This window comes from Typopeltis vanoorti, chromosome 22 (assembly GCF_054136105.1).
Source record: "Typopeltis vanoorti isolate ZY-2024b chromosome 22, IOZ_Tvanoo_1.0, whole genome shotgun sequence".
In the NCBI taxonomy this organism is placed as follows: domain Eukaryota; kingdom Metazoa; phylum Arthropoda; class Arachnida; order Uropygi; family Thelyphonidae; genus Typopeltis; species Typopeltis vanoorti.
In genome coordinates this window covers 41,687,216-41,703,598 of record NC_143570.1, presented here as the reverse complement: position 1 = coordinate 41,703,598, position 16,383 = coordinate 41,687,216, and positions in this window count along the sequence as shown.

The following is a 16,383-nucleotide window of genomic DNA, read 5'->3' as shown; positions in this document are numbered from 1 at the left end:
TAATTCTCATCTAGTTCATCTCACAGACGCTGTATGGGGGTTCAGAATGGGGACTCAGTGCTACCCGTCGCAAAGTTTCGATGTTATTTGTTCAAAGTACGTGTTTACAATCATTTTTTTTTTAATGAGCATAGAGCCTTATTTCCTTGGAAGGAAGATGCCATTAACCTGTCACAATGCAGAACCTAGCGGTTGCGATTCCACCGACTGGTGAACCTAATCCATACCACAAGAAGCAGCTACACATCACATCATTACACTTCCGCCTCCAAACTTCATCATCGTTGAGATAATACACTCAGTTTTTTTTTTTTTTTTTTTTTTAAGCATATCCATCAGACACGATGAGCGTGTGGAGAGCGACTATTCGCTCCAAAGACCCGATTTCCATTGCTTTACGATCCTCTGTGACTCTTGGTTCATGCCAATCAAAGATTATTATCATTATTATATGTAGGCACCTCCAGGAAGTTAAGGACTCATCGAGGCAATTTCTTGATGCCAATCATCAGGAATCGACAAATGCACTCGCCCACGGCGAGTAGATTTTGCCAGCTTTGCAAGATTAGCTGCAGACAGATTGGACAAAATATAATATTTTTAATAAAGGAATAGATGCGACTAATCACTTTATCGTAATGAAATTATAATGAAAATGAGGGGGCTGAACATTTATTTTATTTTATTTTTTGCGTAGAGTAGGGTTTGCATAACTTTCACTGATGACGCAACCATAGTGTCCACTGGCAGCTTATTCCATTTATGCAGTGCATACCATGGAAAGAAGCTGCGTCCTGCATTCTTCCTGACAGCACCGTTAGCCAGCTTCCAGGGATATCGCCGAGTTCTTCCCCCACTTGCTATGAGCTGCAAAATTTCTCCAGTGTCTTTATTGTAAGAACCTTTTTATTAATTTTAATGTTACTAACACATCTCCTTTCCTCCTTCAATTGGCATATGGTTGAAGAGCATGAAATGAAGCATTGTTATAATGTCGCGTGCTTGTCGGTTGACATACGATACAATATCGAAATTGATCAGCTTCACTGATCCTTAGAGTCCTTATCAGGACTGGCTTAAAGGTACGAAGCAAGAATGCTTTTCATCTTCCCCGTTATCTGTAGAGGACAGTGTAGGAATAAGGTGTTATTGAGCAATTAAAGCTCTGATCATGGCAGGGGAGTAACAGCAATAGCCGAGCCTCAGTTAAAACTTCATTAGCTACAGCATTGCTATCCATTACCCTCCAAGGGTAGTGGAATGAATGAATCATTCCACCTTCTCTTCTTCTGATCGATCCTTAGAGACATGAATTTTTAAATTTCAAAATCACTCATTCTTAATAAATAGAGGTGTCGGAATGATTTTTTAAATAAACTCGATTAAAACTTAAAAATAAATTTCAATACCTAACAATGTCGTTCCTTTTTATAAATAAAAATGGTGTTATTGAACAGATATAAACTTTTTACCAATAGGAATACCAAAATCACTTCACACTTTGAAGCAACAATGCCATCCCTTCTGAACAATTCTGCTTATGGTTTTGTATTAATATATGCATATGCAGAATCAAATGTTGCTGAACTTATTCTTCTAATACGAGTGACGCTTAAGGTTAATAATCCTTTAGAAAAGAAAACTATCTAAATTTCTTCTTAAACAGAAATAAAAATGATATTGGTTACATATTAGTAATTCATTTCTTTCTACTATTAACCCCTTAATGTACCAATTAAAAATCAGAAAGCGGTCATTTTTCTGCCAACTTTTTTGGGCGAGGGTGATTTGCTGGATCAAATTCAGCATTATTTGAAAAATAATGATGAATTTGTGCAAACGCAAACGAAATAGCCGATACACGCCGTTGGCAACTTTTCTCGGCTGAAAGGAAATAGGCACAAGATTGTCTAGCGTCTATATTCGGTTGTATTTATATGTGAAACCAAAATTCAAAATCAATTTTGGTGCAATAAACAAATGACGTGTCACAGACGTCTTTGTGTGTTAAGGAATTAAAAGGAGAACGAATATACATTGTGAAGGTTTAATTCAAAAGGAATTCGATTGATTACGAGTATTCGGAAAAAGTATTTGTGTTTATTTTGAATTAATGATTAAATTAATGCCAATTTTAATAAATTCTGACAAAAACAAAACTGAAATATTGCGCTTTTTTTTTATGGAATGAAATTTGACTTACATATAGCAAAAATATACTTACGATTTCTTGGGGGGGGGGGGATTTGGGTTTTCTAATTACCAACATTTTATATTTCTTGTTTACACGTTCTGGCGGATATGTTTGCTAAAAACGTAAACAGTCAAGAAAGTTGTTTTCGTCTCCCAACTCACTGTCACTATATGAAGTATACCGCTTCTTTGCGGCATTCTCAAAAAAAAAAAAAAAAAAAAAAAAAAAAAAAAAAAAAAAATCAGCATGACAAGCTGGCTTAAATTATCCCACTTTCGGAATGGAGTCCTGGAGGGAATGCGTATTTTGTGAAGATGATATACACCACAATCGTGTTGGGTGGGAGGGCACTGAATATAAATATCCGATAAATAGCGTCACGTCCGAATTTAGGGACGAGCCCTTCTGTCATGAACGAAATACTAAAATCATTCTCCGATAATCTGCTGGAATTACATGCATACAGGTGGCAACCTAACGTACAGGTCTCAAAATGGCTCCCTGCACTGTCATGCTAAGTTTTATGACGGAACTTTTCGATGATAGTTGACACTAAATAAACACTCTCGTGTACTGATTATTGCAAATATAAAAAAGCTAAAGAAAAAGAATGCAAAAAAATCTGAGGAGCGTTGGGACCAACTGGTGTATAAATGTGGTACCTAAATTGTTCGTGATGAACGTTGTATTGAGTTATATTGTTATAATATAGCATAAATAAACGACATACTGATTGTTTTGTTAAATCCATTAACTTACAAGTTAATATTAATAAAATACTTAGTATACTTACGCCGTGTTAGGTTTGTAACCTCGACCTTAACTCTTTTGGATTCCTCATGCATTTTAAGTGCGGCTTTATTATGTTTTCTAGGGTATGCCGATAATGAGTAAATATTCAGAACGATTTGTTAAGTTTTGCACATAATTCAAAGTGTCAGTGAACGTGGGAACGTGACGAATTACACGCCAAAACAATGGGTAAAGCATTGGTCGGCATGTTCAGTTAAGTTTAAATAAAAATTTCTTTAATGAAACAGAAAATAGAATCGAAGATGACGCATTGGTATTATCCTTTGATGACGTCATTGGCTGAACGAGGAAGAGCCGAAAAAAAATAATAAAATGAAAGAGGGCAAGGAAAAATGATCATAAAGTCACCCATAATTTAAAATTACAAGATAATTCAAAAATGGGGGGGGGATGTGAAAGGAATTGATTCCAAATATGGAAATGAGGATACTGTTTTAGATAATATTTATTGAAATTATTAAAATATAAATTTAATAGTGAAATTTCAGTAGTTATACGAGGGGAGAGCTCAGGAAAGTTCTGATAAACACCTAGAACAAAATGATATTATAACAACAAGAAACATACGAGAATATAAGGACATAAGTTACCTTCATAACTCTGCTACTAATATATTCTTTCTTGTGGTTATATCAGTTGCTTTAATATCATTTTTGTTCTAGTGTTTAATCAGAGCCCCTTCGTATAAAGAATTAAAAAAAAATAAATAAATCATAACATGGGAGGTACCCATACTTTACGAGTGGGAGGAGGTCAGAATTTTTCCGAAAAGAAATTAACATTTCAGTATAAGCCTTTAAGGAAAAAAAATGGTTCTTTTTAAATTAAAAATGAAGCACGTTGTACAAACTTTAGTAGACCGGGCGACTATACACCCGTATTTTGCGGCATTTTCAGTTTTCCGCTTCTGAAAATGTCCCATGTGAATTCAATAATATGGGATGCACTTCGACCCGTTTTTTTTTTGGGGGGGGGGGATATGTATGAAATGGTAATTTATTCACACAGAATGAGAGAGATCACTGAATTCTTTAAAGATGCATTAAACACATTTTAGGTATGAAATATTAGCGAAGATTAGTAGAACGAACTTTTTTTAAAATTTTTTACTAGTAAAATAAAAGTAGAAACTCGCTATAATAGTGTCGATGTTGATCCATCTCGCAATAATTATTTGTCACTCAAAATATATTTTTTATTGCTTGGGTGTAAAAAAAAATTTAAAAAATCATTCGGCTAGTGGAGTTATAGGCGTATGAATAAAAATCTGTTTTACGAAAAAGCAATACTGTACAATGAACTACGTTCTTATACATAATCGCACATTTCTTAGAAATTGATACATTCAAAAATATTATAATTTCATCAAGAGGTTTTTTTTCAATCACCGCACGGTGACTGAAATTAATGGAAGAAATGCAGTTTCCTCCATTGATATACCGGCACGGTATATTAATGGGAGAATATTATATAATGTTATACTGAAACTATAAGACTGGAAAAGTTAATTTTATAATCCAGTTATTGATATTCGAAATACTGAATAATGTAGAAAATCATAACTAGCTTTTTAATTAGAATAAAAATATAAATAAATGCAAAATCAGTTTTCAAACATTTTAAATTCCTTGCATTCATTTTTAAAATAAGTTATTAGTTATTCACCGTGTGTGTGTGTGTGTGTGTGTGTGTGTGTGTGTGTGTGTGTGTGTGTGTGTGTGTGTGTGTGTGTGTGTGTGTGTGCCCCGACGTATTCTTATTTTCCCTGAGGAAAGATTAATAAATTCGTTTTGATATTTTCGCTATCAGGAAGTTATTTGAAGTTTGAAAAAAAAAAAAAAAAAATCGTGAGAATGTCTTATCATGCAGTACATGCACCCAACGCACCTGCCGCTGTTCGTTGATTTCTTTTCGCGTCTTCTATTAGAATTACCTCTCTCGGAGTTCCGATCTTCTTTCCCGATTATATTTTTAACCATGTGAAGGTGCTTTATGCGTGCTCGGAGACACCACACATACAAAAGGATCATTACAAGGTAAAAGGTTATTTACTGAGCTAATAAAGCGCCACAACACAAGACCCATTCAGCTCTGGGGAATTCTGGGACGAATATGGTGTCTTCCAAACAGGTAACCTTAGTCAACAAACAGGATCTGATAAAGGTTAGAGAGTAATAGATTTTCAGAGCCTTCACCTTCGGCAAAATATCGATTACTTTTCTTCATTCTTATCCAAGTTTCTATTCAGTATTAAATCTAATACGGCTTAGATGTCAGGATAGAAATCAAGAAATAAATTGTTCAAAAATTGTTCGCTAATTTTCTTATGTCATCTCTACACAACGTTAAAACTGCGTTTTTCCTTTATAGGGTCAACCTTAAATCGAGCAAACAGTTATGACTAAATGTTTTCGAAATGCTTCTTAATTTTCAATATTTGGCTATAAAATATAGCTGGATCTATAACATCCTCCATTATTCTGCATAATTTGATGAATTTTAGGGATTTTTAAAATATTATGAAGCTATTTTTCTAATCTAGTAATTTTAAACTTTTTTAAGAAATATTTAAACATCGAAGTGGCAGCTGTTGTCTTAGAACGGAGGGCAGAATTGAATCGACTGTTGGTTAATACATCTATCTTTATTTCCTCTCCTACTATCTGTTGACTCTCAGCCTACAGCCTATCTTACTCTACAGGCCAATGATGAAGCTTGTTGAACTCACAAAATACGTATATATATATATATATATATACCCTTGGAGGGTAATGGATGGCAATGCTGTAGCCAATGAAGTTCTAACTGAGGCTTGGCTATTGCTGTTATTCACCTGCCATGATCATAGCTCAATAACACCTTATCCATACACTGTCCTCTACAGACAACGGGGAAGATAAAAGCATTCTTGCTTCGCTCCTTTAAGCCAGTCTTTATGAGGACTTCGTCTTAGAATATATAATATAATATTCTCTTTTGGCTTCTAACATCATGATTTTTTTTCTACAGGTAGCGATTGTAAAGAATGCAATTAGCGTTACTTGGATTCAAGGGAAAAAAATATTGTTTTTTAACAATATATTTTGTCAATGAGTCGAGGGAAATTTTATCTGAATAGCCGACGACATGCGTAGTAGGCTTAATCCTAAAATGCATAAGCTGAAGTTGCCTTCAAACAATTAAATTCTGTGTAAAAATAAAATAAACATTCTATATCCATAGTCAATAATTCTCTTATTATCTTAATACTGTAAAGACACAAATCAAATACTTTTAGTATGTAACTATAACATGCGATCGTACTTGTTGAATCTCTGGTATTATTATTATTATTATTATTCCTAATACCTCCAAGGAGTCCGAAGACTCATCGCGGGAGGACACCAACAACTATCTCTACACCTAACCTCTACTACGAATCATCTCCATCAACGCCATCTACCGCCCACCTCCAACACCACCACAACAGTAATTTTTGTCTGTAATTTTGTATGTACAGATTCATCTCTAACTCGAGAACAGAACTTTTTATAAAATATGTTGCGTGTTGTTATTAAACCTCTTCCATTTAACAGAATACGTAACACAATTCTTTACTTCAGTTACTCGCTGTGGCTTGACATAACTGAAAGGTTATTTAATCGTTAATCTCTTTCACACGTTTACTGACTTTTCTTATCCGCCAGTTCGGATTTGCTCTGTATGCGCAGAATAGTACGGATTAATTTACGTTAATATTATTAGACTTTATTTATTTATTATTAGACTTTTTTTAAAGCATATATTATTGTGGCTGTTGTTGTATGAAAAATAGATACGAAAAGAAAGCTTGCCAATGAGTCGAGGGAAATTTTATCTGAATAGCAGACGACATGCGTAGTAGGCTTAATCCTAAAATGTGTAAGCTGAAATTGTCTTCAAGCTGATAGGCGGAATTCTTGTTTGCAGTAGGTAGGAGTAATTATCAATAGTAATTATGTGTCAAACGGGGAAGAAGTGCAGTTGGTATTTCAATATCACGATTGTAAAAATCAGATTTATTTCAAATATTTAATTGGAAGAAAACGGAAAAGAAATAGCTAGAAACTTTAGTCATCATGTTTATTCTTATAAATTTTATTAGAAAATTTCCAACATTTACAGCAAAATTTATTGTCATATTCACAATAATAATGGGAAAGTAAATGCATTTTTTTATTGAATATTACGGATAATAAATAATAAAGCACGCATTTTTAAGGGTATATTACAGATAACTAGGTTATAATTTATGAAGAAAGAAGGTGGGGAGAGGACTAAAAGCAACATTTCAAAATTAATAACCAAATTCTAGATTTCATATATAAATAAAAGTAAAGAATAATAATAATGCAATATTAAAAATAAATTAAAGCCGCCATTGGATAAACCAACCTAGTCTGTTGGCTGAGTGGATAATATTTCATCTCCCCACCGCATGGATTCAAATTCCCGTTTTGAGAAGAAGGATAATTTGTCTCCGATCTAAGGCCCCACGTCCATATGGGCGGTCTGAAAAAGCAAACAAATACGGAACTTTTTTGCTCGCAAAAAGTTCAATATTTCAACTCTAGAACGTAACTCCTATTTATCTAAGTCCATCCATGTTACAATTAGATTACAAACTTTCGTGGGTGGTATTAACGTAAAAATTTTTTTAAAAAAATAAATTTTCGTTTTGTTTCTTGAATTGATTGCGTTGGGTTTATATATTGCTTCCACACAAGTAAAGAGGGGGGGGGGGGAGCTCACTCATTAGGCACATCGCTCTCTTTTGTATACAACCAAGAATTCTTAGATGCACCACCCTAAATGTGTGAACAGTATTCTAAAGCTGCGCTCGGTTGGGATTTATAAAGTGTTGGAAAGTGAGAAGAAGAGAATTAGTGTTTCAAGCGAAAAGAATACCAAGTATTTTGGAGATTATGATGCCAGGATAAGCTTCATTTAAAATTCAGCCCCAAGAAGGAGAACCGATCCTGACTGGAAACCGGAATATCATCAAAGTAAGAGGGAGTGAGGTAGGGTCTTTCTTCCGGATAATAGCATTGAAATTCACCAGGTAAGAATGGCAGGGAGATTAGTGTTTAAGACTGGTTCTTGAATCTAAATGGCGCCCCCTTAGGACATGGTGCTTGGAGAGAGAGAGAGCACTGCTCGTCCTACTCACGCTACAGCGCTGGTCACCTATACAAGAGTCGGAGGAAACAGATGATTCGCGTTTTGTCTCTAGCTGATGGTTTCTAGGGAAAAAATGCATCGTTTGGCTTGGTTTGAATTAGTCTAACCCAATGTTCTGATTCTCAGTGTCTCAATAATTTTTTTCTCGGTAGCCCCAGGAAAAAGAAATACCTAAGAGTTCCTTATTAAGTCCGAACTGCTTAATAAACGAAAGTTTCGCTGTTTTTCCCTCGGAAAATGTAAAATATTCGCGGCATACCGGTAAGTTCGGTGCTGTGTTTGGGAACCATTGGTCTAACCAACTACGGTGTGAGGCGAATAGCTTTGTGTGTTCTTTCACCCAGTTTGCCTGTTTTGCTGAATGCAAAAATCCGAGTTTTTCCGGATGGGGAAAACCTTATCACTTGCTCATGAGATCGGCTAATTTGGCCTCAGCTGAAATTGGCGATATAGGAATCATCTCACGTTACACTGGCACGAACAAGCAAAGACACTGAGTAAGTTGAATAGTGAACATTACAACATAATACTAATATAATAACTCTTAGCTTATTATATTCGTATAATGGAGAAAGGATTTTTCGGTTTCATTTGATTTAGTCGAAATTACGATGGGTGACCAATGTATTACATTTGTTAACCATTGTGCGTTCTCCAGCCCTTTTGTGTGCTTTGCGGGCGACACAAATTTGAGTTTCAGGGCCGAACAATCGCATCATCACCTGTATAAAACCATTTAACTCGCGTTTATTAAAAAAAAAAAAAAAAAGCCATAAAGTTCTTCCGTTCGTAGTCGGAATTCGAATCCAAATCTTTCCATCCAAAGAAGATTTTTCATTATTTCCGCCACTCCTCTACGGAGAAAGGATTAAGAAGATGTGCAGCCGTTTACAAAGATCATTTCATCAACATAACATATTCAAAATTAATAATCTCAGTGGCTTCCTTGATTTTTTTTTCTTTTTTTTAATGAGAATCCCATCCTCGGGAGGTTGGGAATGTACAGGATCTTAGTAACTGTGGGTGGGCTAAGTAAAATAATCCGGAAACTATTCCACGCCATACTCCAGAGACCAATCGTAAATGGATCAAGTTGGTAACCCACTTAGTACTTCGAACAAACGATTCCTGAAATAAACTTTGCTGCCATAAGTATCGAATAAATTTCTTCAAAGTTATATAAAATTAAAATGACAATTTTGAACCACAGTAATAAAATTTCCGCTTGATCTACTTCGCCATCGTGTTAAAGAGAGATGATAATAATATCTAATCTCATAACGAGTAGGAAATCTTTTTTTTTCAGTCATTTTAGGCGAAAGAGCTCGTTCTTTCTTCCCCCCCCCCCCCATAAGGGTATCTCATTTCTTCTTTTCCTGAGCTTCTCGCGTCACAGTCGCTAACGGTCCGTAACGCACGGCAATTGTGACAAGAAGAGGACCTGCAGTGGGCCAAGCAGTAGCTGCTCTTCGTGAGCAGGACAAAATATTAACAAACAGAAGGGAACTCAATAAGAATTTTTTCTCGGAAACATAAGTCGTGTAGGCGCGGTTTTATTTCTCTGTACTAGAAATAAAATATTTATGTATCAAATTTTAATACGATTTATTCATTTATCTATAATTATTTTTATTTGACTTATTTAAATTATTTAATCAATATTTTTTAAAAATTAATTACGAATCAATAACTAATAAAAGATGTTGTATAATACACCAAATGTAAAATTATAAAATATTGATTGTTATATAGGCAGTATCAGGGAAACTTCTAACATTTCAAGTTTTGTAAGAAATTGTAATGTAACCGATATTCTAATAAAATGTCGGATTAATTTTAATACAGATAATTGTTGCTCACTTCAAAGTCCACTTACGAATTTATGAAATCAGCTTTTTTGATGTTGCTGGAAACCCAATTGGTGGTCTTCATTTGAGATCGCGTTCAGCACTTCTAGATTTATGGTAAAAGTCAAAATTCTGTTGTTTGTTTTTTTTATTTAGAGTGTTCGTTTCCGAGGGATCAAAAGTTATAGGGAGACCACAATTATGTTGACCTTGTGGGGGAAGGTAACTGTTGTACAGACGGTGCAGTATGCGCGAAGCACTGTCGTTGAGATGCAAATGACGCCACACAATGTGTAAATATTTTCTCTTTCTCATCATTCATTTCAAGCACAACCGAGCAGCTAAACGACTCGTATATGAATATTATTAGTATTAGTTTTGCCGCAAGTGTGTTTGGCTTCGCTTTAATCCCAATTTCACGTATCTTACAAGATGAAAATTTACAGTTTTCTTACCACAATATTTTCTCTCTTAGGTATGGATTTTTTTTCTACCGTATTTAATTGATTTTATTTCACAGTTAAGTAGATCGTCCGCTGCTGAAAAACAGTTGGAATGCTAACTTAGAGATACTACATTTTTTTTTCTTTCGTTTACTTCACTTCAGGTAAAGGTATTCAATCGATCGATATCGTCAAAAATAACAGTGACGATGTTTAAGATTCCAGCTGTGTGTTTAACCACCGATGTCTAGACATTCTCAATACAATGTCCGCATATATTTTTCGGAAAGAACTACAAGTTTCCGCCGATGCGAAAAGCGCCCACCTTTATTACCAACGACATAGTAACATGTGACGGGAGGATAAACATTGTAAATGTCCTCGTGGATGGTTTTAACCCCCTCATACTTTCCCCTTTTCATTGCCAACTAGAGCGATGTCTTCCCATTCACCATCTGCGGGAGCCTAATTAGCAGGATGTCCAGTGTCCACTGCAGGAACCGCATCCGGCTCCCGAAAATACATCATTTAACAAGACTTCCGCTCATCTTTCGACCTATGGAGGGTAGTATCGCCTAATGAGACATGTAAGACGTAGTTCTAAATGACGATCTCGCCGTCGAGACAGACATAAGGTTTCGTGTAATGATGGACATGAAATCCTTGTCCGTCAGTTCGTGAGACGACAGGAACAGAACGCGCGCGTGTCTGATTTAAACCACATGGGAGCAAGTGCTTCGGGGTCGCTGGAATCGGAAGTGGGCCGATGTACTCGTCAGCTCTCGTTGCTCCTCCCAGCCTTTTCCCCTCCTCTTCGCTCGCCTGCGTTTTTCCCAGAATGCGTATTTGAATGTGACAAACGCAACACTCGTCTTGCGGTCAAAATCTGTGTCGGTGACCTTTTTCTCTTTAAATACGACCGAAAGCAGATTGAAAACATTAAGACGTGTTTAAAGATCTCTGAATTTCGAACGATTTTGACTCTCGTATTCGACGAATTGTTCCGGACTCGTATTCGACGAATTGTTCCGGAATCAGCGCCACAATTTCTTTCTGATTATATTCAATAAAAATAGAAATGAGTTCACAGAAATAATCTCTCTCTCTCTCTCTCTCAGAAATGGGGGGGGGGATAGCATGAGCAATGGAACACATCCCCAAAATCTTGTTTAACTTTTCTTATTTGAGACAGATATTTCTTTCCGATAATTTCAACAGAATTCAAAAAAAGCTAAACAGTTAGGATAGGAAGAATTGTTTGCTATGACATAAGACTTATTTGCAGTTTATCAAGAAAATGGTATTTAAAAAAAAAAAAAAAAAAAAAAAAAAAAAAAAAAAAAAAAAAACCAGCATTTTCTAGGTATATAACGTAGAATGAACGAATATCCATTTCGTTCCATTTCGAAAAGAAATAAGATATCCTTATTTCTGAACCAGAAATAAGGATATCTGTATTTTAAGGTTTGGCTATGGCTTACTAAGTATTCTTGTTTAACCCTGTTGAAGAAAAATTGCATTTGTCATACAAGTATTTTCAGATTCTTTCTTCAAAAGCAATCTATAAATTTGAAATATATTTAGATCGAAAGTTATTTGCATTCAGTTTTCTTTTGTGCAAATGATTTCTTCGTATTCGCAGCTAAAATCGTAAGAATCGACACATCGCAGCGGACATTTTCTACACTGCTTCTGACACAGAAAACTCGAGCACAAGGCATTTTACAGTCACAGCAGCCCTCAGAATACTGAAATTTTTGTTCAAAGCGGACATGGTTAAGTGACAGATGATTTTCAACGCGTCATGTGATATTACGGCATTGTTTATTTGGCTGCTTAAAGTGCCAAAAATAGTTTTGAACTCTAGAACAGGGTTCACAGCTAATCTCATTTTGGTATGTCTATGGGACTAATGGGTTTCGACTTTTACGGGAATGCGAATGGTATAATTTTTTTAACAAAATTTTTTTTTTTCTTCAACATTATATATATTTTTTTATTATATTTTTTCAACAGATATTTTTGATGTTTACTTTTAATTCTAGTCCTGAACTTCGACAAATTCTTAAAAATTTCTCAAGTCAGTCTTATGTATTAAATTCACCTTTTAAAACCGTATATTTTAACGGTGCCACAACCCAAGCATCAAAATAATATGCAGAAAGTTAAGTTCTTTCTGTATATTTTGAATCATGCTGGTGAATATTCTGTCTGCTGACTACTAGATACGTTCAGAGAACGGAGTAGTGATGTGTTTGTGTGTGTGGGGGGGGGGGGGAGGGGGACTGTAAAGTTCACGCTTAGACGGAATACAGCGTTTTCCTCACCTGATGTGACACATTGAGTTCCGTCCAATCTTACGGGAGCGGGGAGTGGGCAGTTCCAAATTTTATATACGCGAAGAAAAACCAACTCGACATTTTTTCACATAAAGAAAAAACCTCCCTTCTAAATAAACTCACAAAGTTCATTTTCGCTAGCATCCCTCTAAATTAGTTCTTACTTTTCCCATGCGCAATATTTCTTTATTGAAAATTGTATCTATGATTCTGCGGTTGTCTGACAAACATCTTTAACCTTTTATTTAAATATTGCGTTCTTGCTTAGTTCTTGTCATCTCATTTGCTTTTCTAAGTTAACGAGCAGCTCAGTTTTTGATATCCTTTCTTAAAACAAAACAAAGCTGACCTTCTTACATCATACGTTTTCTCAATCTCATATATCCTTAATCGAAAGTCAAATAAAATCGCATATCGGACTGTAGCTGTACGAAATATTCATATTTACTACACCACCATAAGTGTTCTAAAAATCCGTGCTTCAGAGCTGTATCCATTTCCACTTGCATTTATCTTGTAGCATGGAAATGAGTTGGTCATTAAAAGAAAAACGTAGTCAATTATTCCCACTGTTCTCACTTCAGTTTCGTCTAAGGCAATAAAGTACTCTTCTTTACCACACACGATGATCAGTTTAAATTCTATCATTATCGTTTGGTTTCGGTTTGCCTTTTACAATTCGGTGCCCAATTTTCTGGTTGCTCGTTACTTGTGATGGTGGATCAAGGTTATCCATTAATACCAACCGTTATCTGTGTGGATAGCGTTTCCACTCTCCAACCAATAGCCCACGGATTCGAAAACCAATGTAGAATGAACTTTTGTGTGTCCTTAGGTGGTCGATTATTTTCATCACCCGATGTGAGACAATCGCCCTACTCACTGGAGACCCGAAGTTGTTTTGAAAAAACAAAAAAAAAACATGCTTTACAAATTTGAATGGTAATAATGTACTCTAAGTTCACAGAACATCGTGGTTGAGATTCATATTAGAAAATGCAGGAATATCTCGATGCTTGATAGTACCACACACAGTCTCGTTTCATAAATAAGACCACACAAGTAGATCGAATTGATTCGCAGTTGAAATTAATGAACTGAAATGAAATCGCTTAACTACTTCGATTATATTTAGTGAAATGTGAATGATTTTCTTCTCTTTGCCCCCTGATAATTTTAGTAGGAACATTATAAAAATCGTAGTGACAATTAAAGCACTGTATAAATGTCGACGTATCTGAAAACATTCACGACCGTTTTTCTGTCTTTATCTGCCCTTCTAAAATAGAGATGCAACAAATATAGCAACTTCGTCATCATGTAATGATAAATTTTGTCTTTCGTGGAAACGTCCACATTTTCTTATCTCTTTCTATTTTCAGAAGCCACCTCTCCTCCCACTTGATTCGCGCTCGTGTACTATTTCACCTGTCAAAAAGAAATGTTTTATTCCAGATAGCGAAAAAAAAATCTCTATAAGAAAAACAAACAACAAAAAAAGGAAATCCCACATTGTGTTGTCTATTTTTAGTGTTCGCAGACTCTGACATGTAATGGCGTCATCCTTATTTCTCTACGTCAGTATGCCATATCAGTTGTGGAACAACCCTACCTTTGTTTTAATGAAGCAAGATAAGACACGTAGGAGATAACGAGTGACACGAGTTATCTGGACGCACTCTTCTGCACCACGTGACAGATACAGCACTGGGGTTGCCAAACGTGATTACACATTTCCAAACTAAACTGGCTAAGAGGTGCTTTCATGATAGGCTTGGGCAAATTTTTTTTTGTACTGTCGGGAAGGCACTTCGAATGTGTCGCATTCGGCGACGCTTCAGGATTTAATTAGACACCCTGCCTATATTATTTTCATGCATCGCTCCAGTATTATTTGTTTTAAATATAGATCAGTTATACAAGGTTCATCACAACTTCTATAAAATTAGAAATCAAATACAAATATAATATAATATATAATTTTTTTTAATAATTTGTTGGCAAGGGATTGCCATAAAAACATCTTTCAGCAGAATACAGAGCTGATTACAAAGTGCTAATCCTTTGGATTTCTTGAGGATCAGCACAGGCAGCTGCTTCTGAATTACGCGAATTGTCCATTGTTTATTATTACATTTCATTAATGGTTTGAATTGAAACGAATCCTTATAAGGAATGGCTTAAAGGGGCGAAGCAAGAATGCTTTTCATCCTCCCCGTTATCTGTAGAGGAGAGTGTAGGGATAAGGTGTTATTGAGCTATCAAAGCTCTGATCATGGCAGGAGGGTAACAGCAATAGCCGAGCCTCAGTTAGAACTTCATTGGCTACAGCATTGCCATCCATTACCCTCCCAGGGTAACTTCAAGCTCGATCACACAATTTAAATTGAACTGTGAACTTAATTGGTTGATGGGCTGAGTCCTTGACTCTTTTCTTGACTCTTCTCAGACATATGAATGACTATCCCTTAATCTGGATTTTAGGTTGTGGGTGATGAGATTATTGTTGGTAATTTACCCGCTCATTGTGAGTATTGAGGCTGTATTAGCTTTCTCTTGCGATGGAAGATTTCGGTTTTTTATGTTTGAAACGATCTAAGCGCTTGTAGTCCGCTGCTTGTCGAATTAGCTGATTTGGGTAATTATCCGTGATTGTGAAGAATTTCACCGCAATGCCTGTCATGTAGGTCTTAATATCTGGAAGATTGGCTTCTTGATGTAACTGGATGTTTCTGATGAACCATGGGGCATTAAATGCCATTCTTAGGCATTTATTCTGTATTATCTGAAGTCTGTTGATGTTGCTTTTAGTCGTGTGACCCCAGGTTGGAGAGGAGTAAGTTAATTGCGGTCTGATTACCGATTTGAAAAGGAGGATTTTGTTGCTTATGCTTAGGAAGCTGTTCCTATTCAAAAGTGGATATAGCTGTGCTATGGCCTGACTTGCCTTAGTGGTGACACTATCCATATATGACTTGAAGTTTAGACGTCTATCAAGATGAACTCCCAGATATTTGATAGAATTGCGCCAAGGAATGATTTTAAGAAACATTTGTATGCTTCTATTCGTTTCTGCTTTACGTCTGGTGAAAAGTACTGCAGAGCTTTTGTTTGGATTAATTGCGATACGCCACTTGGTGTACCAATCCTCCAATTCATTGACTGCTTTCTGCAGCTTGATTGAAACGAGAATGAGCTTATAAGGACTGGCTTAAAGGGGCGAAGCAAGAATGCTTTTCATCTTCCCCGTTATCTCTAGAGGACAGTGTAAGGATAAGGTGTTATTGAGCTATTAAAGCTCTGATCATGGAAGGTGGGTATCAGCAATAGCCGAGCCTCAGTTAGAACTTCATTGGCTACAGCATTGCCCTTGATTGAAACGAAAAATGTTAGTCCCTTATTAATATAAAGGGACAAAAAAAATAATGGTGTATATACAAATGGTTAATACAAATAATATAGTTTAAGAATTTTACAGAAAGTAAATTATATTTCTTTTATTTTAAAGGGATCATTAAATTACTATTATATATTTTTTTTTTTCTACA